At 49.5% G+C, this 23,659-nt stretch overlaps 1 pseudogene; it reads left to right on the top strand.

Moving 5' to 3' along the window:
* The first annotated feature begins 1,385 nt into the window (after positions 1-1,385).
* LOC136506578 (uncharacterized) lies at positions 1,386-23,077 on the top strand (annotated as a pseudogene).
* The last annotated feature ends 582 nt before the right edge of the window (positions 23,078-23,659 follow it).

Here is a 23,659-nt window from a genome sequence, read left to right as displayed (position 1 = left end):
TTTAGGAATCTTTCTATACATATCAAACATTAGTCTTAAATCCAAAACTTTTTAATTCATCCAAATGTGAAACTTTCAACCATCATATTATAAACTTTGTAATTTAAAATTTTGCACTTTAAAACATAGGAACTTCGTACTAGCTCGTTTCAAACATAGTACTACAGGATAGAAAATTTTCTGTTGTACTCAGAACATAGGACCGTTCTACTAGAGTACTAAGCATATCGTGAACTTCTACTAGCACGCTATTAACTTTGCACACCTAGTTCCAATACTTTGTAATTCAAAACTTTATACTAGTGCATTTCAAACTTTGTACTCAATAAATCAACCAGCCAGGCCATGCTCGTGCACCATGTGTGTCATGCTAGCGAACTAAGCGTATTCGCAAAAACTATTTGCCATGCAAAATAAAGATTTTTAATCCAATTTGCTGAACAGAGTGTTTATCTGTTTATTATCACCGCTAGTAAACATCGCTGAACAGAGTGCGCAAACAGGACGGAATCAGATCCTCTGCAGTCGCGTGGCTCGGCTCTGATCCAACGATATCTCTGCCAAATGACACACAGTGACACAGGCCGCACAAACTCAAGGTCCATCGTAGCCCAGGTCCTGCCGAAGTGCCAAGAGGTTCCCACGATGAAATCGCTGCTGCCGTCTTCAGCTCTGCAGACCGGAGTCCGAGCGCCATGCCGTCGCCATCCCCTCGTCGAGAGCCGCAGCCTCACTGACGCTCTTGTTTGGAAAAATCTGGTGTTGGCGTCTCCTTCAACCAGTGCACGAAGCTTCCCCCGTTGCTTCCATTCAGCAGCCCGGTCGCTGATGAACAGAGCCAGCTGCTGTTGGCACTGCAGGCTATCACCGCTAATAAACATCCCTGAACAGAGTGCGTGCACAGGACAGGGACAGAGTAATAAAGTATAATAAAGGTTGATGATTGATCAACATATAATAATCTGTGTTGGCATCGATCATACTACACACGGCTACCCAAACGGCTACTTTGATCATAGCGTGGCGCATTTTCGCAAGCTTTATACACCCTTGGGCCACAGAGTGCAGTGGAAATCTCTTGTTTTTTTTTTTTTTGTGATGAGCATATACATGCGCTGTTTGCATGCAAATTATTTGCTCTCTCCTCTAGTGCGCATCTTGTTGTGGTTAGATTACTCAAAAAAAAAAAAAAGTGCTGATTTTACCAGCTTTCTGGAAAGCTAGCACAACTTGTTACTATCCTATTCCCTCGAAAATAAGAATTCTGAGGACTTTGTACCCTTAAAGTCCAAAAGTGGTTACCAATACGGAGCATACAAAAAAAGCCTACTGCCATACGCTGCATTTCCCATTAATTTATTTTCTGGATGTAACCAAGTAATAGTATACGCCGCATTAGTGAACTAAAGAACGCGACCACTCCACATGCTTTCGCCTCTCCTTGGTTGCTTCATCGCCTCTCGCCTGATCTAGCAGGATGATTCAGTGCTTATCAGGAGCAGCAGCTACTGAAGTTTGAAGTCGTACGGGTTATTAGTTGTAGCCTTCTTCTCTCGGATGCTTCCCTATTGTTTCCCAGGATCTATCGCAGGATCCCCTTTGCCATGATCGATGCGGTCAGGCCTACTCCTGTCTCAGGGAATTCATCAACTAGCTAGCGACCATAGTTTCTTGAAGCCTGATGAAGTTCTTCTCCAGGTTAGTTGTAATCTTGTCCTCCAGGGATCCTGTCCTATATATGTGTGTTCCAGCAGCCTGCTTCTAGTTAAGAACGCTTTTTACCTTGGAGCAACACTTCATGCTTCTGGATTTCAATGCTCTCTATATTTCTGTCCTGCCGAGATCCAAAAGTCACCACCTTTCTTAGCTTTCTAGATCAAACCACTAAATTACTCCATGCATACAAACTTATATTTCAGATTCATGCTAGAGTCGAGTACTTCATGCGTCCCAGAATAATAATCATATTTTATATATAGAAAAGTTAAGTTTTACAAATTTTGACCAACAATTAATCAAATTATATACAAGTTTATATAGGACATAAAACTTGAACCATAGATTATTTTTGAAGTGTTTCAAATATGAAATTGATTCGTTAGCAATTGAAAACAAATTGTAAAAGAAATCGAAGGTCAAATCTGTGTATGACTTTTTCCTAATCAAAATAGGATTACCATTTCCGAAAGGAGGAAGTACTAAACTTGCAAAGTTTATTAAAGATTAGTCCTTGGTACTCACTGTACTGAGAAGTTCATTCAATACAACATAAGTTCACACTAGGTTGTAAAGCATAGGCAAGCCAAATGTCGTGACTTGAAAAGAAAAGCGATGCATCTCCTAGCCTATACACTCTTCACCTAAATTATTTCTCAGGGGCTGAATGCATGCAAATACAACATTTGGCAATTTGGCTATTTTTGGGTATCAACATGCTCACACTATTTAATTTGTCTTCTGTTGTAGAGTATTGTTGTTTGGCACAAATATTTCATTCACATATAAACAACCATCCTACTTGTTGAAGCACTATATCTACTTTGTGGAAGACAAGCAGATGTTTCCTATTATGTGAACTGTTTGTGTCATAAGAGATTTTTTTTATAAAAGAATGGATGATTATAAGTGTAGCAATGATGATATGCTGGAGCGCATATTACAAGATCCCGATTCAATGCCAAGAGTTATGCAATTAGAATATTTGAAGAGGATCACAGATAATTTCTCTGATGAGCGATTACTCGGTGAAGGTGGGTTTGGTAAGGTTTATGAGGTAAGATTAAATGGTGATGTCTTTCCCTCCTCACATATTTGTGTAATCAACCTTATTTTTATTTATCCAGAAATCTGTATCCATGCATGTTAATATTAGAGTGTAAACAGGGAAAGCTTCAAAATGGGAAAATGATTGCCGTGAAGAAGTTTAACTTTAAACAGTTAACAAATCCAGATGTTCAGGAGAAGCTGTTTATGAATGAGGTGTTTCCACTTATGAGTCTCAGGCACCCCAATATAGTACGATGTGTAGGATATTGTTCCAAAAAAAGCAGCGAAATTGTAAAGCACAATGGAATTTTTGTTCTTGCGGAATTGCAGCCGGAGATGTTACTTTGCTTGGAGTATTTGACAATGGCCAGCCTCGATAAACATCTTAAAGGTATGGCAATAGTCTCTCTTCTTTTTTCAACTATTGGGATTTCAATTATGTGGTTTGTGAGCATCTTCACTACAGCAATACCACATTTTATCAACAAATATCATTAACTATTGAGAGAAAAAAACAAGATTTGAGCAAAAACTAGGTGTCGGTGCGAAAAGTGACCAACACGTAAATATTTGTAGTTTTGCCGTACGTTGTGATCGGATGTGGCCTAGCACTCAATGACACAGGGGTTATACTGGTTCAGGTAACATGCCCTACGTCCAGTTTTAGTCGGTCGGTGACTTTATTCCCGAGCCCAGGTGCTCGAAGTTTGCTGTGGGGTTACAAACGAGTGGGAATAAGATGGGGGTGTTAAAGGTCCGGTCGGACTCTGAACCGAAGGGCCAAGAGTGATGGGAGCTCCAACGTGTGCTAAGTATTGGAACGTATGCTCTGTGTGGCTTTAGAGTTCTAGAGCCTAGCAGAGAGAGAGAGTCGGAATGAACCGTCGTCTGTTGGGAGAGAACGTATCCCCTTTTATAGGTGAAGGGGATGGCCTTACAAGTGAGAGAGAGAGAGAGTGAGAGAAATAGAGTGGTCTTGTTGCCCACGCCATCGGGTACAAGACGGTTTGTCGGCGCCCACAATACCGTTGACACCCAGATGCATGTGGCAGGCTCCATCGTGTTCTTCTGGTATAGCAAATGTCGGCGCCCACAACACTGTTCGTGTTCTGACATGTCTGGAAGGTTGCAAAGCACCCTTCCTACATGGTCTGGTGGTACTGTCCTGCAGGTGTGCAGGGTACGGTCCTCGGTATTACGGTTGACTTGAGCGCCTTGCCTTATCTACTCCGCCTGATCCTTGGGTCCTTACCGAGCGGGCGTCCCTGGTCGGTCGTACCCAGTCGGGTCCGACCGCGCCGGTAGGAGAAGAGCCGTAAGTAGAGGTTCGGTGTATTCTCTGTCGGAGAAGCGGGTCGGAGTCAGAAGCGACCGTTGTCCCCTTCTTGGCCAGGCCTTCCGGTCGGAGACTGGATCGCTCTTTTGGCCTGTCGTTAGGTATCTCGGCCGGCCCAGGAGTTGCGTGTCGTCTGTAATGCGGTCTGCTGGGCCAAGCTTTTGCTGGGAAATGGGCCCGAGCCCTCGAGCCCCCTAGGCGATTTGGGTAGAATCATCTAGGGGATTTTTCACTTTGCCATCGGGTGCGCGCGAGCGCACCCGGTGGGTGTAGCCCCCGAGTCTGCGTCCGACTGGTGAGTCGGTTGGAGGCTGAGTATCTTTGTACTCTTTCCTAGGGCCGCAAACTTATGTGTTTCGGCCAGTTGGGGTGTTCGCCCATGTTTGTCCCGCCCACGACCTACGTGGTCGGTTGGTTTCCCAAGTCAACGTCGGGCGACCAGAGCCCCCGAGTCCCATTGGGCTTGGTAGGGGCTGGTCTAGTTTCATGCGTTACCCCGTTCGTGGTTTCCACAACCGGAGGGGCTGAGCTAACGTTGCTTGCCTCAATGGCTCGAGTGACGCACGCGGTGAGCTCACTAACGAGTACATCCGAGTGGAATCTGGGTCTGTCGTTCGTAACAGGGTCGACATAGCCCTCATGTGGCATTCCACTGCTCCTTAACCCGCCTCCCGGTAGATGCCCGGGTCGTTCTGGAGACTAACTCAGGTGGCCCGTTGGCCTTCCCTCGATGGAGATTCTGTGGGCATGGCTCAAGGTTAGGATCGAAAGAGAAGGTTGAGATGACCCTGTCTACTTCTGAGCAGATCGGGCAAGGGACGCTGGGGCTCATCTGTGTTTTCTCCCCTAGCTCTGTTTGACGCGAGGCAGCCTTGAGCCCTTCACGGGCCGGCCTTCGAACCCTTGTCGGTCGTTGCTCATGTTGAATGAGGCAACTACCGCTTTGTGACGCAACACGAGGCGTTGTGATGCATTAATTTGCATATGCAATGCTTTGGATGTATGGGATGAATGAATGAATGTATGTATGAATGAATGTGTGAATGCCTGTATGAGAAAGGATGAATGAATGATCATGCATAAGAAAAATAAAGTAAGAAGGTTTGGTAAAGTTACCTTGATGACTCGAGTGGCGGGTTTGAGGAGCTCTTATCGGATATGTCCGAATGGGATCCGTATTCGTCATTCGTGATGGAGTCAGCATAGCCCACATGGGGCATCCCTCTGCTCCTTACCTGTCTCTTGGCATTCGCTTGAGCCGTCCGATCAACTTAGGAAGCCCGTTGGTCTCTCCTTTGATGGGATCCCGTTTGTTGGGCCCTTCCAAGTCTTGCCTGGGAAGGCGGAGGGCCGTTTGCGTGTGGCTATGCCTTGTTTCCTACGCCCACCGTGCGGTAGTGGTGGGCCATGCCTAGGCCACATCTCGTTTAACCAAGTGTAGTTTCGTTGGGTAGGGCGCATCCCATCAGTCAGGACGCGTCCCACCGCATGCCTATCCGCATTAAATAGGGGAAGGGAGAGGGTTTTCATCCCATTCCTTCGACTTTCTCCATCCGCCGCCTCTCCTCCTTCTTCCTTCTCGCCAAGCACGTTCGTGTGCCGTGGCGGTTCCTAGGAGAAAGAGGGTAAAGAGAGGGAGAGAACTCACAGATCCATTCATGAATTCGGAGCGCGATGTTGAACTGGAGGCCATCCAACGTAGATGAGGCGGTGCTGGCCGCCTTTGCCAAGAAGGGGCTGCTCCCACTGAAGGAGGTGGTGCACTGGAGGGCTCCTGCGTCAGGGGAAGCTGTTCCGTGACCTCAGGCCAACGAGGTTGTCTCCTTCCTTGCCTTCCACGAGCGTGGGCTAGGATATCCCGTGCACTGGTTCTTGCATGGGCTCCTCAACGAGTGGTGCCTAGAGCTACAGCACCTTAATCCGACTGGGGTGCTGCACGCAGGTGGTTTCGTTACCGTTCGCGAGGCCTTCCTCGGGATGGATCCGCATGTGGACCTCTTCCGGCGGATCTTCACCGGACGAGCTTTGACAGAGGGGAAGCCACCTAGAATGGCGCCGGTTGGGGGCTTTGCTTTGTAGAAGAAGCCGAGGTCGTCCGGCTCCTACCCCATGTACTCCCCCTGTGACTCCAATCGGCGGTGGCATGGGGAGTGGTTCTACATTAGGAACCCAGCGGAGGTGCCATTCCCGCCGTTCACCGGAAGAAGGCTGGAGAGGCGGGAGAGCTGGTCGTGGGGTCCCTCCAGTCGGCAGAACAAACTGGAGGTCATCGAGGTAGAGCTCTAGAAGCTGGTGCAGCACGGTCTCGATGGGCTACGGGTGTTCCACACCTTCTTCCACCGTCGAGTCGCCCCGCTGGCAGAGAGGAGGCGGCCGATGTGGATGTACTCCGACCCAACGGACCCCGACCGTGCGTCGTCGGAGGAGTTGGCAAAGGACGAAGTCCGGAGCTGACTTGACCAGGTGCTGCAACTAAGGGATAAGGAGTCCCTTGAAGGAAAGCCTAGACCTCTCCATGTCGCAAAGCTGTCCAATCTGGTATGCTCCCCTCCTCTTACTCCGTGACATTTTTTCTCTTGTTCTCCTTTGTTTTGACTTCGAGTCGTCCGCTTCGTAGGGACTCACCAATTACAAATCCCGGCCACATCTTCCGAGGGGGCCGGAGGGCGTAGCTCGGCAAGCCGCTCGGAAGGAGGCGGCGGTCGCCAAGAAGAAGAGAGCAGAGAAGGCTTGAAGGAGGCATGAGAAGGAGAAGGAGATCACCTGGTGGGTGTGGGCTAGTGAAAACCAGAGCTACGTGGAGGCGGAGCTCGAGTTGGAGGAGCCCGCGGAGATGGGTGGCGACGCAAGCACCTCCGAGGATGATGGAGGTTGGGGCATCATCGCGACCTCGGTGGATCGTCGTGCGCCTACGGCCATGCTCATCGACGGTGGGCAGGATACAGAGAGGCACGGCGATGTTCCCACATCAAGGAAGCACGTCGCGAGCTCGGACGCCGCCATCGAGTGACAGGCGAAGCAAGCGTGGTCGCGCGTGCCCTTTGGTGGCATCGCTGGCTTCGCCCCCCCTACTCAAAGCATGGCGAGGCACGCCGGCCAGTCGGAGGAGCATGCCTATACCCCCACATCTTTGGGGTTGGTGTGTGTGCATGACCCACAATGGGGAGATGCCCCGTCGGTTGCCCCAGCGGGTGCGCCACGAGCCGACGGTCGCGGCGACTCGCAGGCCAATTGGGAACCGGCTGGGTTGGCACCTCCCTCAGTCGATGTGAGGGGTCATGGGTCGTGACCCGTGAGTGGTCCTCGTCCGGCGGGCTTGTCGTCAGTGGGTTGGGGCTTCAGGGCCCTACCGCTTTGGTCCAGGTATGCATCTATGTTCTGTTTTGATCTCATAGTTGAGTTTTTTGAGCGCGACGGACTTGTACTCTTTTGACAACTATAGGGGACTGACGGGACTAAGCATCACCCCTCCTCCCATGCGGGAGGAGTGGAGACCTAGTCTGCAATGAGTCACGATGAGCGGTAGGGAAAGCAGACTAGTGGTGGTGCGATCTTCCCTTCCGGGGGTTGCACCCTCCCGTCCGGTCGCGAGTACGGCAACAGCGGTAGCGGTGGTGATGGCGGCGATCCTCATGACGACGGCAGAGGTTGGGTTGGAGGTGACCCTTGCAATCCCTCCCCAACAGCTATGACAGAAGAGAGGAGGGAGACCAGGTTCCCTGCCTCACCCGACAGAGGGACGCACGACTCGCTCTCCTAGTCGGAGCTGGAGGTGTCGGGAGGTGACGCGGCCAGTCCGGAGGTAGAACATCTGCTGGCTGGCCGCGGGGTTGAGGTAGTGGAGATTCCCTGCTCTAGCAAGGTAGGCGCTAGGGTGGAGCCACCGGCCATCCTACCGTCGTAGGAGTTGGTGGTGGTCCGGTCGTCGCACGATGTTGCGATAGCTAGACCTTCCAGTGGGTTGGGGGCGATCCACGAGCTGGTGTGGCCCTACCCCGATGACCCAAGGAAGGCTCAGTTCTTCCTTCGCGATGAGGAGGAGGGGGCACTTTGGCACTTCCTGGAGGAGAGAGGACTGTCGATGGAATCTGATCTCGCCCAAACCAAGGCGAAGCTCAAGGAGGCCTTGGAGCGGGTTGAGCTCATCCATCAGGCGGTCTTAGTTGACCTGCCATGCATTGCCGAGGAGTTAGAGGCGATGTCGATCCGCGAGTCCCATTTCCTTCGGGAGGAACATTATCGGATGGAGCGGGAAGCCACGATGTCACGATGGGTCGACGAGCTTGAGCGCTAGCTGGAATCCACCCACCATGAGTCCTAAGACCAGGCAGCCGAGGCGATGGGAGCGCGGGCGGCGGAACCGCTCGTGGCGAAATGGGCGACTGCTGCCGAGTGGGGACTCAACGCAGCCATGGTCCACCTAGTGGAGACCGAGGCGGTGCTCCAAAAGTCCTTGGAGGCTCTAGAGTCAGAGCGGAAGGGCTGGTCGAAGGCTGATCAAGAAGTGCTCGCGCTCCGGGGGTAGGTGCTTGGGGTGAAGGAGTCGAACGCTCGACTGCTCGAGAAGGTGACTCAGCAGGAGGAAGGACTCTCCATCCTCAAGAACACCCACCTCGATATGTACCTGTTCCGCCTTTGGTTGATGCCTTAGTTTTTCGTTTCCTTTGCTTCTGAGCTTGTCGTCCTATCTCCAGAGCTGGGTGGAAAAGTTGGTTCTCTAGAGTGGGAGCTAGAGACAGCCAAGGCGACGGTCGGACGGAGCGTGGAGGCGCTAGCCAAGTCCCTTGAAGAGTGATGTGCTCTCAAGGGGGAGCTCGAATAGATCTGCAAGGTCGCCTAGGTGGTTGTCTCCGATGTTTTTGGGTCGGCTTCGAGCACCAGTACGCCCGCCATCTAGCTGGCGGAGGTCTCGAACAAAGTTCGGGTGCTCATCTCCGACGAGATGTTCTACGGGACATTGGGGGTGCTGACCTTAGTGGCGATGCACCACCCAGATCTGGACTTCACCGCCATCTATAGAGGGTACGCCGACGGCTAGAGCGCGGATGCCATCCATGCGCTCGGGGAGAGCTTGGTGCCATATGCGTAGATGGTTGCTGAGCAAGTCTCCGCGCAATGGGTGATGGAGGCTCGCCGTGCGAGCGTAGCTAAAGGCGTGCATCAAGAAGACGTCATCCAGCCTACAGATGGAGTGGAGACTAGGTCAGAAGCGAGCGTCGTCCCACCTCTGATGGAACCGAACATCGTCCTGTCGGAAGGCGAGCAGCCCTTATCCTCGTCGATCGTGCCATCAGCCGATGCTGCCGGTCAGTCACAATAGAATTTAGAGTAGAAGTAGTTAGTTTATAAAAAAGTTAAGTTCGTAGGGGAGCCCCCGTGTGAACAGTTTGTATTCATGAATACTTCAATTTCGTTTTGTGATGGAATCACTTCGTAAGGGGAAGCTTGTCCCATCCGTTCCTTGTTTTTTACCGTAGCATAACTTTGTTTTTTATCCTTTCGTTTTCGCACCTACCCGTTTGACCCATAGGCTGCAATGTTAAGAACCCGAGCATGGCCCGCGAGGCCCAGTTGTTTGTAATCGTAGGTCATGGCGGGGTGTGATCGGTCGGGACTTTAAAACATAAGTTACGTAGGGTAATTTAAAGGAACGGACTACCCTTTCGTTCGGGTGAAAAGTATTTACTATATGATAGTAAAAATAGATGTGGTATCGCACCCTCATGGAGCCCCTGAGCGACCTAGGCTAAGAGTGTTCGGGCTAGGGTGCTTGTAGGAGCAAACATTGAATGTAAAAAAAGCGGTAAGACCGAATTTTAGGGGAAGAAATGACATAACTGTTCAATGTTCTAAGTGTTGGTGAGAATGTTGTCATTGTCGTCCTTCAGTCGGTAGGTGCCCGATCGGATGACCTCGGACACCATATGGGGTCCTTCCAATGATGGAGAGAGTTTGTGTTTCTCTTTGGTTGATTGGGTTCTTCGGAGCATGAGGTCTCCGACCTCAAGGATCCTCCCTCTAATTTTTCTTTCATGGTACCTGCAAAGAGTTTGCTGATAGCGAGCGGAGCGGATGACGGTCGTCTCATGAGCCTCCTCGAGTAGGTCAACTGCGTCCTGCTAAGCCTCCGTAGCTCAGTCATGATCGAAGGCCTTCACTCTTGGGGCGCCGTGGTCGAGGTCGGAGGGCAACACTGCTTCAGCTCCATAGGTCAGGAAGAAAGGTGTGAACCCTATGGATCGCTTTGAGGTCGTTCTTAGGCTCTAGGAGATCACTGGGACCTCTACAACCCATCACCCGGCATACTTATTGAGTCGGTCGAAGATGCATGGCTTGAGTCCTTGGAGGACCATGCCATTGGCCCGCTCGACCTGACCGTTAGTACGTGGATGTCCGACCGAGGCCCAGTCGATCCTGATGCCGTATCCATCATAGAAGTCTAGGAACTTCTTTTCAGTGAAGTTAGTTCCATGGTCAGTGATGATACAGTTAGGAATGCCGAAGCGGTAGATGATGTCAAGGAAGAACTTGACCGCCTCTTCTGAGGGAATGTTGGTGATGGGCTTTGCCTCTATCCACTTGGTGAATTTGTCCACCGCTATGAGTAGGTGAGTGAAGCTGCCCGGGCCCTTTTTGAGGGATCCGACCATGTCGAGGCCCCAGACCACGAATGGCCAGGTGATGGGGATGGTTTGAAGCTCCTGTGCCGGCAAATGATTTGTCATGCGTAGAACTGGCATCTCTCACACCTACGGATGACCTCCTCTGCATCTCGTAGCGCGGTGGGCAAGTAAAAACCTTGTCGAAAGACTTTTCCGACCAGCGACCTCGGGGCCACGTGATGTACATAGATTTTGGCATGGACCTCGAGGAGGAGTTGTTTCCCTTGGTTGGTAGGGATCACTTCATGAGTATTCCCGATGGACTCCACTTGTAAAGTTCGTTGCCAAATGTGATGAACATCTTGGTGCGTTGAGCGATCTGTCGTGCTTCAGTCCATTTGGGTGGGAGAATCTCCTCGAGGAGGTAGGCGAGTAGTGGTGCTCTCTAATTGGTTGGATCGAGTGCCACCACGGTGATGTCGACGGGCGATGTCGTCATTGAGGCACCGAGGTCGGAGCCCTCGAATGCTAGTTGGTGTCAGGGTGTGTCTAGATTGGACCTCCTAAGATGCAGGTAGACGGCTCATGATGGTCGTTGATGAAGACCCTATCTGGAGATGGAACCCGCCTGGTAGCCAATTTTGTGAGAAAATCAGTGGCATCGTTGTCCTTTTGGGGGACATGATGTAGTTTGATCCCCTGGAATTTATCCTTGAGCTTGCGCACCCGTATGCTGCCATGAGGGGGATTTTACAAGAGGATTCCTTCATGACTTGGTCGATGACCAACTCTGAGTCGCCACGGACGTACAGCCGCGTAGCGCCGAGCTCGATGGCGATGCACAGTCCGTTGATGAGGGCCTCATATTCCGTGGCATTGTTTGAGGCCAAAGAGTGGAGATGGATCATGTAGCGGAGCCTACTCCCATTCGGGGAGATTAGAAACACTCTAGCCCCCAAGCCAGGCGCCATCCCCAACCCATCGAAGTACATCATCCAGTACTCGTGGGTGACATCTAGGATCGGTAGCTCTACCTCCGTCCATTCAGCGACAAAGTCCACAAGAGCCTGAGACTTAATAGCGGTGCGGGGGTATACCTGATGCCATGGCCCATTAGTTAAAGTGCCCACTTGGAGTTCCGTCCTGCGACATCGTGGTTGCGGACGATGTCTCCCAGCGGGAATGAAGTGACGACCATGAGTTCGTGCTCGGTGAAGTAGTGTAGGAGCTTCCGGGTCACCATCAGCACGGCGTATAGAAGTTTCTGCACCTGGGGGTACCAAACCTTGGTGTTGGTGAGTACCTCACTGACAAAGTATATGGGTCGCTGGACCTTTAGGTGGTGTCCCGGCTCCTCCCTTTCGATGACTAGGGCGGCGCTCATCACGTGGTTGCTTGCCGCGACATAGAGGAGGAGGGGTTCTCCCTGTTTGGGAGTGACGAGGATTGGGGCCGATATCAGTGACATTTTGAGGCTCTCCAAAGCCTGCTATGCCTCCTCAGTCTAGACGAACGTGTTTGTCTTTTTGAGAAGCTTGTAGAGAGGCATCCCCCGCTCGCCTAGCCGGGAGATGAACCGGCTCAGAGCGGCCAAACAGTCGGTGAGCCTTTCTACGCCCTTGACGTTGTGTATAGGGCCCATGTTGGAGATGGCTATGATTTTTTCGGGGTTGGCCTCGATACCGCGTTTGGACACGATGTATCCAAGCAGCTTCCCCTTCGGAACCCAAAAACACATTTTTGGGATTCAATTTGATGTTGAACCTTAGGAGGTTCGTGAACGTTGCGGCCAAGTTCACTATCAGGTCGCAAGCTTGAGCCATTTTGACCACTATGTCATCAACATAGACGGCAATTGTTGGTTTTGGCCGCTCGACTTGATCAGGTAGGTCAAGCGGGTCGATTTGGTTGGTGAAGCATTGCTGCATGCACCTTTGATAGGTGGCGCCAGCGTTCTTTAGACCAAAAGGCATGGTTACGTAGCAGTACGAACCATATGGGGTGATGAATGAAGTTGCGAGCTAGTTGGACTCTTTCATCACGATCTAGTGATAGCTTGAGTAGGAATCCAGAAAGGAGAGGATTTCACATCCTGAGGTGGAGTCGACTATCTGGTCTATACGTGGCAAAGGAAAATGGTCCTTCGGACATGCCTTGTTGAGGCCTGTATAATCAATGAACATTCTCCATTTCCCGGTCTTCTTTTTAACAAGAACAGGATTGGCTAGCCAGTCAGAGTGGTATACCTCCTTGATGAATCTGGCTACCAGGAGTTTGGCGACCTCCTCGCCTATGGCCCTACGCCTCTCGTCGTCAAAGCAACGCATGCGTTGCTTCACGGGCTTTGAGCCTAGGACGAGGCGTAATGCGTGCTCAGTGACCTCCTGTGGTATGCCTAGCATGTCAGAAGGTTTCCAAGCGAAGACATCATGATTAGCGCATAGAAAGTCGGCGAGCTCGCCTTCCTATTTGGCTGAGAGCTAGGCCCCGATCTGCACCATCTTGGTTGGGTTGGTGGGGTCGATCCCCACCACCTTAGTTTCCTCGAGTGGGTGGAAGGTAGTTGAGGAGGTTGGCTTGTTGCAGTCCAAGACTGCTAGAGTCGATGATTCTCTGAGCTGAGGGAGCTCGGCTGAGTTGATGACGGTAGTGGCGAGCTCGTAATGCTCGTGGTTGCACGTGTAGGCGTGCGAAAAGGTGCTACCCACAATGATGATGACGTTCTGTCCTAGCATCTTCAACTTGAGGTAGGTGTAGTTGGGGATCACGATAAACTTGGCGTAGCATGGCCGCCCCAAGATGGCGTGGTAGGACCCTAGGAACTCCACCACCTCAAAGGTGAGGACCTCCGAGCAGAAGTTGGCTCGGTCGCCAAATGTGACGAATAGGTTGATTTGCCTGAGCGGGTTTGCCTACGTCCCTAGGATCACACCGTGGAAGGGAGAGCTCACTGGGTGGAGCTCTGACTGGGGGATGCGCATGGCGTCGAGGGTGTCGATGTAGAGGATGTTGAAGTCGCTGCCTCCATCCATCAGCACCTTGGTGAGGCACTTCTTGTGGACAATGGGGTCGACGATGAGCGAGTAGCTACCTAGTCTGGCGACGTGGGAAGGATGGTCCCTCTGATCAAAAGTGAATGGAGATTTTGACCAGCTAAGGAAGGAGGGGACGGCCGTTTTGGCGACGCATGCCTCTCTGTAGCGCAATTTGTGCTAGCGCTTGGAGTAGATGTCATCAGATCCCTCGAAGATCATGAGGCATTACTCATGATCGGGAAAGCCATCCCCATCCTTGCCCACCATGCCTCCTTTCTTGGCCACCGCCTTCTTGCCCTTTCCTTCATTCGGCCCGCTGGCCTGTCGCAAGAAGCGCTTGAGGAGCTCGCAGTCCTTGTAGAGGTGCTTGACGGGGTAGGCATGGTTGGTGCATGGGCTATCCATGAGCTTGTCGAAGTGATTAGGTTAGCCCTGCTGGGGCTGCTTGCCCGCACGATCGGCCGCGGTGACCAAAGTGGAGTTGGTCTGTCGGCACCGATCCTTCTTGTTCTTTTTGCCTCTTTGCGTGGAGGGGCCCTCGTCTTGGTCCTCGTGCTTGGCCTTGCCCTTGTCCCAGCCTACGCTAAAGACTGCTCTGACTGCCTCCTCACCGAAGGCATGGTTCGTGGCGATGTCGAGCAGGTCACGGGTGGTATGGGGCTTCAGACAGATGAGCTTGTGGATCAAGGACTCACAGGTTGTCCCAAAGAGGAACGCGCTGATGACGTCCACATCAACGACATCAGGAACAGAGTTGCATTGTTTTGAGAACCTATAGATGTAATCCCACAGGGACTCGTTGGGCTCCTGTTGGCAGCTCTTAAGGTCCTAGGAATTCCCAGGACAGACATACGACCCCTAGAAATTCCTGATGAAGATCCTCTTGAAATCCACCCAGTCACGGATGCTGTTAGGCGAGAGGAATTTGAGCCATGCTCGAACATGCTCCCCTACGCAGATGGGGAGGTATTGAATGATGAAATGGTCATCATCCACTCCTCCAGCTCGGTAGGCGAGTCGGAAGTGTTTGAGCCATATACCGGGATTCGTTTCCCTGGTGTATTTGGCGATGTTGGTAGGTGGTCGGAAGCGCTATGGGAATGGCGCTTTCTGGATGCGATGGCCAAAGGACTGTGGTCCCACGCCGTCCGAGCTGGGACTCTGGTCGTCTGGTCGGCGACCATGCCTGGGGTGCGTTTCCCCGCTCCCCTTGATGGTTTGGCCAGGACCCGTGCCACCTACTCTCACCGCCCCTTGATGGACATCATCATCACGTTGGGCTTGATGCTGATTGTTGATGATGCTGCGAGCGTATCGGTTCGGCCCGAGGTGTTCGCGCATAGGTGGTCGGTGCGGAGCGGGCACCGAGTCAAGCCGTGGTGAGCGGATGGAGCGATTCGACTGGTGCGCCCCCATTCCCCCAGTGGGGAGAGAGGCCATGAGTTGATGTCACGACGTAGATCTCTCCGCCTGTTGAACGGTGGTGGTTTCCACCAGCGCCCGGAGGTTTCGGTGGATCGCCTGCTCCAGGGGGTCGACAGGCTCTAGAAGGTCGCATAGAAGCATCGCTGCAGCGGCGATGTTCTGGCCAGCTCGAGCGAACTGGCAGGCGCAACCTCGGGCGCCGCTCGCTGGGTTACATGCACGTGGCGCAGCGTGCTACGCCGAGCACGTTGGCACAGGTGGCGGCTGGCTCTGCCGCCTTTGTCGTAACTCCTCGCCGTGCTCCGGCGCACGCGCGAGGGCCTCTGCACGAGGGTCCGGAGGGGTGTGAGTCTGTAGGGACTCTGCTACCACTGGCGGCTGTCCCAGAGCATCCGCCATAGCGCACTCCTATTACAGAGGCTGGCTAGGTGCCACGACGTCGCCAATGCTAGAGCCATCGCTTTCAACCTTGTCATCCATGAGGTCATGGAAAGAGGCGGGAGCTAGCCCGACATCCCCAAGAATTCAGATGTGAGAGGGGGCGGCATCCGCATCTTTTGGAGCCCCCGTGCATACGTGTCCGCGGGGGACGTGAGGCTGTAGGGCAACCGATTACATGGCGGTTGCGGTGGGGACAACGGGGTCCCTCCGGAGAGTTGGCGGAAGATATTAAATAGCGAGTAAAGAATAATATGTACGTTACTCACAGTGGGGTTTGAGCCCAGCGTGGGCTAGAAGAGAAGTGTAGGCGTCTCGTTGTTGAGGCCGTCGGGTGGTTCGGAGCCGATGGAGGGTGCTCCTCCTCCGATGGGCGTCAGGACAGATGGAGGCGGAGTACGCCGAGCTGGTCGGCGACAAAGTCTAGGCTTCCGAAGAGGAAGGTCTGGGATGGCTCGAAGACAGGAGGAACCCACATCCCAACGGTTGGGAGCATGGACAACTCCAGCGAGCCGAAGCGAGTCATAACGCTTGAACCCGCCATGCCGAAGATGGCGGAAAGGTGGGCCATCCGATGACCAAAAGCGTGAACATACGGCGTCGATCCCCACGAACGGCACCAACTGTCGGTGCAAAAAGTGACCAACACGTAAATATTTGTAGTTTTGACGTACGTTATGATCGGATGTGGCCTAGCACTCAATGACACAGGATTTATACTGGTTCAGGCAACGTGCCCTACGTTCAGTTTCAGTCGGTCGGTGACTTTATTCCTGAGCCCAGGTGCTCGAAGTTTGCTGTGGGGTTACAAACGAGTGGGAATAAGATGTGGGGTGTTAGAGGTCCAGTCGGACTCTGAACCGAAGGGCCAAGAGTGATGGGAGCTCCAACGTGTGCTAAGTATTGGAACGTATGCTCTGTGTGGCTTTAGAGTTCTAGAGCCTAGCAGAGAGAGAGAGAGTCGGAATGAACTGTCGTCTGTTGGGAGAGAGCGTATCCCCTATTATAGGTGAAGGGGATGACCTTACAAGCGAGAGAGAGAGAGAGAGTGTGAGAGAAAGAGAGTGGTCTTGTTGCCCACGCCGTCGGGTACAAGACGGTTTGTCGGTGACCACAATATTGTTGATGCCTAGATGCATGTTGCGGGCTCCATCGTGTTCTTCTGGTCTGGCAAATGTCAGCGCCTACCATACTATAGGACAAATGTCGGCACCCACAACACTGTTCGTGTTCTGACATGTCTGGAAGGTTGCAAAGCACCCTTCTGACATGGTCTGGCGGTACTGTCCTACAGGTGTGCAGGGTACGGTCCTTGGTATTGTGGTTGACTTGAGCGCATTGCCTTATCTGCTTCGCCTGATTCTTGGGTCCTTATTGAGCGGGCGTCCCCGGTCGATCGTTCCCAGTCGGCTCCAACCGCGCCGATCGGAGAAGAGTCGTAAGTAGAGGTTCGGTGTATTCCTGGCCGAAGAAGCGGGTCGGAGTCGGAAGCGAGCGTCGTCCCCTTCTTGGCCAGGCCTTCCGGTCGGAGACTAGATCGCTCTTCCGGCCTATCGTTAGGTATCTGGGCCGGCCCAGGAGTTGCGCGTTGTCTGTAATGCTGTCTGCTGGGTCAAGCTTTTGCTGAGAAGTGGGCCCATTAGGGACCCCGGGTTTATGAACCCGATACTAGGTGCCTTTAGATTAAGAAAGCCAAACGACGCTAGACCAGCTGGTTAAGCTGTTCCAGCAGTACCCCTCAGGTCCCGAGTTCGACCTCCTGTGGGAGCGAATTTCAGGCTGAGGGTAAAAAATCCCCTCGCTCGCCCTAGACCAAAGCACAAGTAAAGAGATTGACGTCTCCCTGTGTATGGATGGGGCGGGGGTTCGGGGATTTTCTCGGTCTGTGTGAGAAGACCTTCTTCTTAAGCACAATACCCGTTGGATACTCCAGTGAGTCATCCAGTGTAACACCCGATGATCTGGTGCCTTAAATCATTGCCTCTATAAGAAGCTCCAATGCATAGTCCGGTGGTAGCATTGGATGATCTAGTGCCCTTTCCTCAACTCACCGGAGAAACACCTGTATCTGTAAGAAGGTCTGGTGGACCCATCCGGTGACTTCACCAGACGATCCGGTGACACCCTTTGAACTTACCCGCTTGCTTAGCCCACATACAGTGCACAGGAGTGCACCAGATGCTCTGGTGCTCATCGCAGGCCTCTACCGGTAATGACATGCCACCGTTGGGCGATGGCTCAACCCGGCAGCAGCCCCACTATATCATTGTTGATTTGTGATAAACCCGATAATGTCCAAGCTACAGTATAAACCACAACCTCGTCTTTGTCCTCCCTCCCATCGTGAACACACCCATCCAAGGAGGGATCTTTTCCCATCTCCAAATGCTAATGGACATGATCCCCTTGGTTTAAGGTGGGTATGAAACTCACAAACTATCACTGCCAGGTGGAGTCCAGCAGTGACCCTCATCCTGTCACTGTCAGGTTGAGGCACTAACCGGCAATAACCTCAGTGATCCATGGATCTAGGGCATGTGTAGCTGTTTTGGTGGTTTGAGGATTGGGAAATTTTGATGTGGTGCATCCAATTTATGTGGAATTGACCATTTCACATCATAAGTAGCCAAATTTGCTAGGTACCATTTTCGGTGTCAAACAGTCATATCTCTCCATTGTAAAATTTCCCAAAGAAAAAAAAGGAAATGAGATTTATGAGTTGTTGTTTAATTGCAGATGATTGTTTTGGACTTGATTGGAGCACATGCTACAAAATAATTAAGGGGGTTTGTTGTGGTTTACATTACCTTCATGAGGAATGTAGACCTGAAAATAATAATGCTTTCATCATTCACTTGGACCTAAAACCTGCTAACATATTGCTCGAAGAAAATATGGTGCCAAAACTTGCAGATTTTGGTCTGTCGAAACTCTTTTGTGATAAGAAAACTCAAACTTGCCCCGGTGGAGGAACACCGTAAGTTACTAATCTATTGATACTATATTGCTTACAAAATCTTTTTTTCTTTCTACCTTGCTTTTGCTTAACCCTTTAAAGTTGATGAAACACTCATGTTGTGATGCAGTGGTTACATGGCACCAGAGTACATAAGTAAAGGTAAAATATTAACTAAGGCAGACATATACAGTTTGGGTGTAGTAATCATAGAGATCATAACAGGTTGCAAACCTTATCCTGATATCGATCTTGATATCGAACAAGTAAGAAACTGTTCTTTTACACATTCAATGTATCTGATGGTCCATTTTAATTATCTTTTTGTTTTAGCACTGCATAGTATCAAACTTTTGTTAATATTTTCCGGATAATTAACAAATGGAGAAACAAGTCGGCAGAAGCACTATCATCAGTAGATTGCCAACAGTTAATGAGTTGTCTTGAAATAGGTAAATGGTGCATCAAAAGTGAACGAAATGAAAGGCCCACTACGGGGCAAATTATCAAGAAGCTTAGTTTGGAAAGCATAGACTGCAGTCTCGACAGTGAAGGGCCCCTTCGCAAAAAAACAAAAAAAAGTTGTGACACGCCTCCTGAAGACCAGGTATTATGACTTCAAAGAATCAATTAATTTGCTTGACGCCACTGACACTCCCAATATTGGGTGTCTATAGCTATTTCCAAAAACATGCTAAGAATACATTCTGTTCATGCTAACATATAATAGGGCCACTGGCTATCCCCCAACGCATAATTTTTGTTTCTTGTCTAGTATAATTTGTGCCAAACTTTGTTATAGCACAAGGTACTAACTCTTTCGTTTTCCTTATTAAATTCTTGCCACATTAGCTTTCAACCTATGAGGACGTGCACTAACATCCACAGTAGCCTAGCAGTTTATATATTTTATATAGAAGAGTGTGTAGTAGAGCACTGGCTACTAGGTGGAACATACTTATTTTTTTCCTGTATAATCTGTATTAATTATTACTGCCTTCCAGGAAGAAGAAATTATTATGAAGATTAAGGAGCACGTGGAGAAGTTGCGTGAGAAGAGCAGAGAAGTCTGTGACAAGATTGAGCTTGCCAAGGGAAATGGCATGGTAGCAACAAACAAGACCGAAACCTGGCTGGCTCGAGCAGATACCATCCTATCTGATGCGATGGCTGTGTGTGAGTCCAAGCAAACTGGGTTAAACTGGGATACTAGAATTGCCGCAGTGCAGCTTTCTCAGCTCCGAGAATGTCTCAATGATCAACCCAATGATGTTGCACAGCCGCCATCTGTCCTTCATATTGATGTCCATGTTGTTCTACTGCCAAGTCAGGTGCTTTTTGTTGAACAAGCTCGCCAGCACATCATTGAGGATGCAGAGGGAATGATCGGAATATGGGGTTCAGTTGGTGTTGGGAAAACACTCCTTCTCAAGGCGATCAACAATTCATTTGAATCAGGAAACTCCTTGATTCCCAGTTCATCAAACAGAGGGGACCCTCCATTTGACTTCGTTATCTATATAACAGCCTTAGAAGTTTGTTTGGTGCAAAATATCCAATCTGAAATCATTCAACGGCTCAAAATGCAAGACCGCGGTGATTCATTAACAACTCAAGCCACCAGGATATCTAAATTCCTCCAGGATAAAAGTTTTCTTGTTTTGCTAGATGGCCTTCACTGCAATCTGAACCTAGCAGCAGTTGGCCTACCACCCCAAGGAAATCAAGGCCAATTGAAGCGAAAAGTTGTAATCACAACAAGATCACGAAGCTTGTGTGATCAGATGCGTGTGAACAGAGCTATAAATGTCCCTGGTCTAAAAATTAATGAAGCACTTCAGTTGTTCCAAGAATGTATTGGTAACGATAGCCTTTATTCTGAACCCCGCATCGGAGCACTTGCAAAAGATCTCGTGGAGCAACAAAGAGCTCTACCATCAGAACTGAAAAGAATAGGCAGCGCAATGCGCAGAAAAGGGGAACCAGGACAGTGGCAGAATATCCTTGCTGTTGGCAAGGAATTGATGCCTATCAAGGATCAAGAAGCATCATCTCTGGTATGTCTTTACAGTTAACTCAAATTTGGTACCTACATTTTTGCTAACTTATCTTTGTCACTTGTTAATAATAGTAATTAATGCCTTTCAGGCAGAAGGAATTGTTATTACAAAGCTTAAGCAATGTTTGCAAAACTTGCGTGGGAGGAGAAATGATGTCAATCACGTGATTGAGCTTGGAAAGCGAGAGGGCAAGGTAGCAACAAATCAGATGAACATCTGGCTGGCTAGCGTGGATACCAACATCTCTGTTGGTATGGTTATCTGTGAATCTGAGCAAAATGAGTTGAACTGGGATCTCAGTGTGATTGCAGCTGGCCTGCTTGGTCGGCTCCAAGAATGTCTCAGTGGTCAACCGAGCGTTTTTACAGTGGAAGCATTGCCACCTTCCGTCCAAGAGATGCCATATTCATCCATAGAGCAGCAGCCTTCCAGAGTTGAAATATTTGAAGAGGCTATGGAGTATATTAAGGATAGTTCAGTGGGTGTCATTGCAATCTGGGGGTTGGCCGGAGCGGGCAAGACCCATCTTCTGACAAACATCAACAATGCTTTTCATGGGGACTCATTGTTTGATTATGTTGTCTTCGTTACGGCCTCCAAAGAGGGTTCAGTGGAAACAATCCAAGACGAGATTGGCAAGAAGCTCAAGCTCAAGTTAGCGGAAGGCGATGATGTTAAATCTCGAGCTGACATCATTTTGGGCTTCCTGAAAACAACAAAATTTCTAATACTATTAGGTGACGTTTGGAATCGGATTGATCTGGAAGCAGTGGGCATACCGTATCCCCTTGGAAGAAGCAAAGTGGTTCTCACAACAAGATCAAAAATGGTGTGTGGTCAAATGGACGTAAGAAAAGAGATCAACGTGGCATGCTTGCCAGATGATGTGGCCTGGCAGCTATTTCAAGACAAGGTCGGACAGGGGACTCTATCTTCCAGTCCTCGTATTGAAGCTCTTGCAAAGGAACTTGTGGAGGAAATGAAGGGCTTGCCATTAGCTTTGATAACTGTCGGAAGGGCAATGTACGGCAAAAGTAATCCGAAACAATGGGAATCTGCCATTCATTACATGAAACAGTCATGCTGTGACGGGGATGATCAGGACCTCCATATGGAAAATGATGTTTTCAGACGACTCAAGTTCAGTTATGATAGCCTAAGAAATGAAACCTTGAGACAGTGTTTTTTGACTTGCTCACTATGGCCCGAGGATCAAGGGATTTTGACGGGGGACCTCATACGATGCTGGATTGGCTTAGGTCTAGTTGACGAGTGTGATATACATGGTTCCTACAGAAAAGCACATTCTCTAATAGGTGAACTTACAGCTGCATGTTTGTTAGACATTTGTCATACTGGGTTCCATAATGGTGGATACATTTATCGTAGAGAAACCTTTACCCATCAGGAAATGCCAATTGAAGTTGGTGTTAAGATGCATGATGTGATCCGTGATATGGCTATTTGGATATCTTGTGGCTGCAGTGACAACAAGGACAAGTGGGTAGTTCGTGCTGGAGTTGGTGCAAATCTGTCTATACACGCCATTCCTGGGACGAGAGCCGAATGCATCTCATTAATGTACAGTAAAATCGAGAAGCTTCATCCTGTTCCTCCGTTTACTTGCTCCACAAATCTCAAGAGGCTGTACCTTCAACAGAATCGCTTGGATGAGAGCATGTTTGGAGCCATTCAGAGTTTCACTGAGCTGACATACCTAGATCTAAGCGGGAACAACATCAAGGAGATACCTGAAGAGTTATTTGCCTTGGTAAACTTAGCATCTGGATTTGTCACGTAACGGATACCTATGGAGAGTTCCCAAACGCCTTAGAGAACTTACTAAGCTTAAATTCTTATATCTATCAGGCACAGTCATAAAGCTGATTCCGATGGAGGTCATATCATGTCTTACAGAATTGCAAGTGATTGACATAATGATAATTAATGACAGAATGAGAATGACAATTGATTATAAGTCTAAAATAATGCAAGAGTTGTGCACCCTTCCAAACTTGAAAGCGGTTGATATGGTCGCTGAAGGTGACGATGGATATGAATCACTACGGAAGGTACGTTCGTGCGGGTTTGACTCACACCATTGTCGCTTTTGTCTTCTTTTCCCTCCCTCGTTATTATTATTATTACATGTATGTATGCCTACCTAACTTCGTAAGTATTGTGCACGCATGCAGGAGCACATTTGTCTGTGACTACTGAGCAGTGAGACAGGCATCGGGGAAAACACGGCGTTATTATTTTGCTACCTTTATACTGCTGTTCTACTTTTTTTATTATGATGATGTTTTCTTGTAATAATGCGGTGACGTGTGACAACTAAATTATATATTGTTTCGTCCGAAAGAACAACATAGTGAATGGATCACTACAAGGTACCGTAACTATCTTGAACGGTTACCTTCTCTGTTTCTCTCTCCTAATAATCGCAAGACACACTCTGGACCTGTTTTTGGATCTCACAGCCAATTATTCTAATATGTGGATTATGTATAGGATTAATTAAATACTATATATAATCATGATTATGGATTATAATAATTGAGTGTTTATTGGTTCCCTTGATTATTGTGGCTGATTATGGTTGCTTAAAGTTAGAAAAATTCTATCTTATATATATCTTTTGGTTTGGTATAAGTTAGAAAATTGGTTGGGGGACAAGCTAGTTGCACTTGTAGCACCTATAATCCCCCTAAATCATGTCTCATCGGAATTATAGGATTATGAAAATAAGGGATTAGATATGGTCAAATACAATCTGTAATTATTTCAAATCTGATTTAATATTGAAAGAATATTCAAAATCGTGGCAACATTTTAACAATATTAAGCACATATAAAAACATGATAACAATCATCTCATGGAGAAACAACATGTTCATATCACATTGCAAAGTCTCCCATGCACCATGTCCCTATCACATTTCAGATACACTGGATTCACCACAATTCAGATTCACCGATTCGCCAAAAGAAATAAAAAAAATCTCCACAGCAGGGGCATGCCAAAATACCCAACCCAC

The sequence above is a fragment of the Miscanthus floridulus genome, chromosome 15, assembly GCF_019320115.1.
Source record: "Miscanthus floridulus cultivar M001 chromosome 15, ASM1932011v1, whole genome shotgun sequence".
NCBI lineage: Eukaryota > Viridiplantae > Streptophyta > Magnoliopsida > Poales > Poaceae > Miscanthus > Miscanthus floridulus.
The sequence above is the reverse complement of the archived record's forward strand: the minus strand, read 5'-3'. Positions and strand labels throughout refer to the sequence as shown.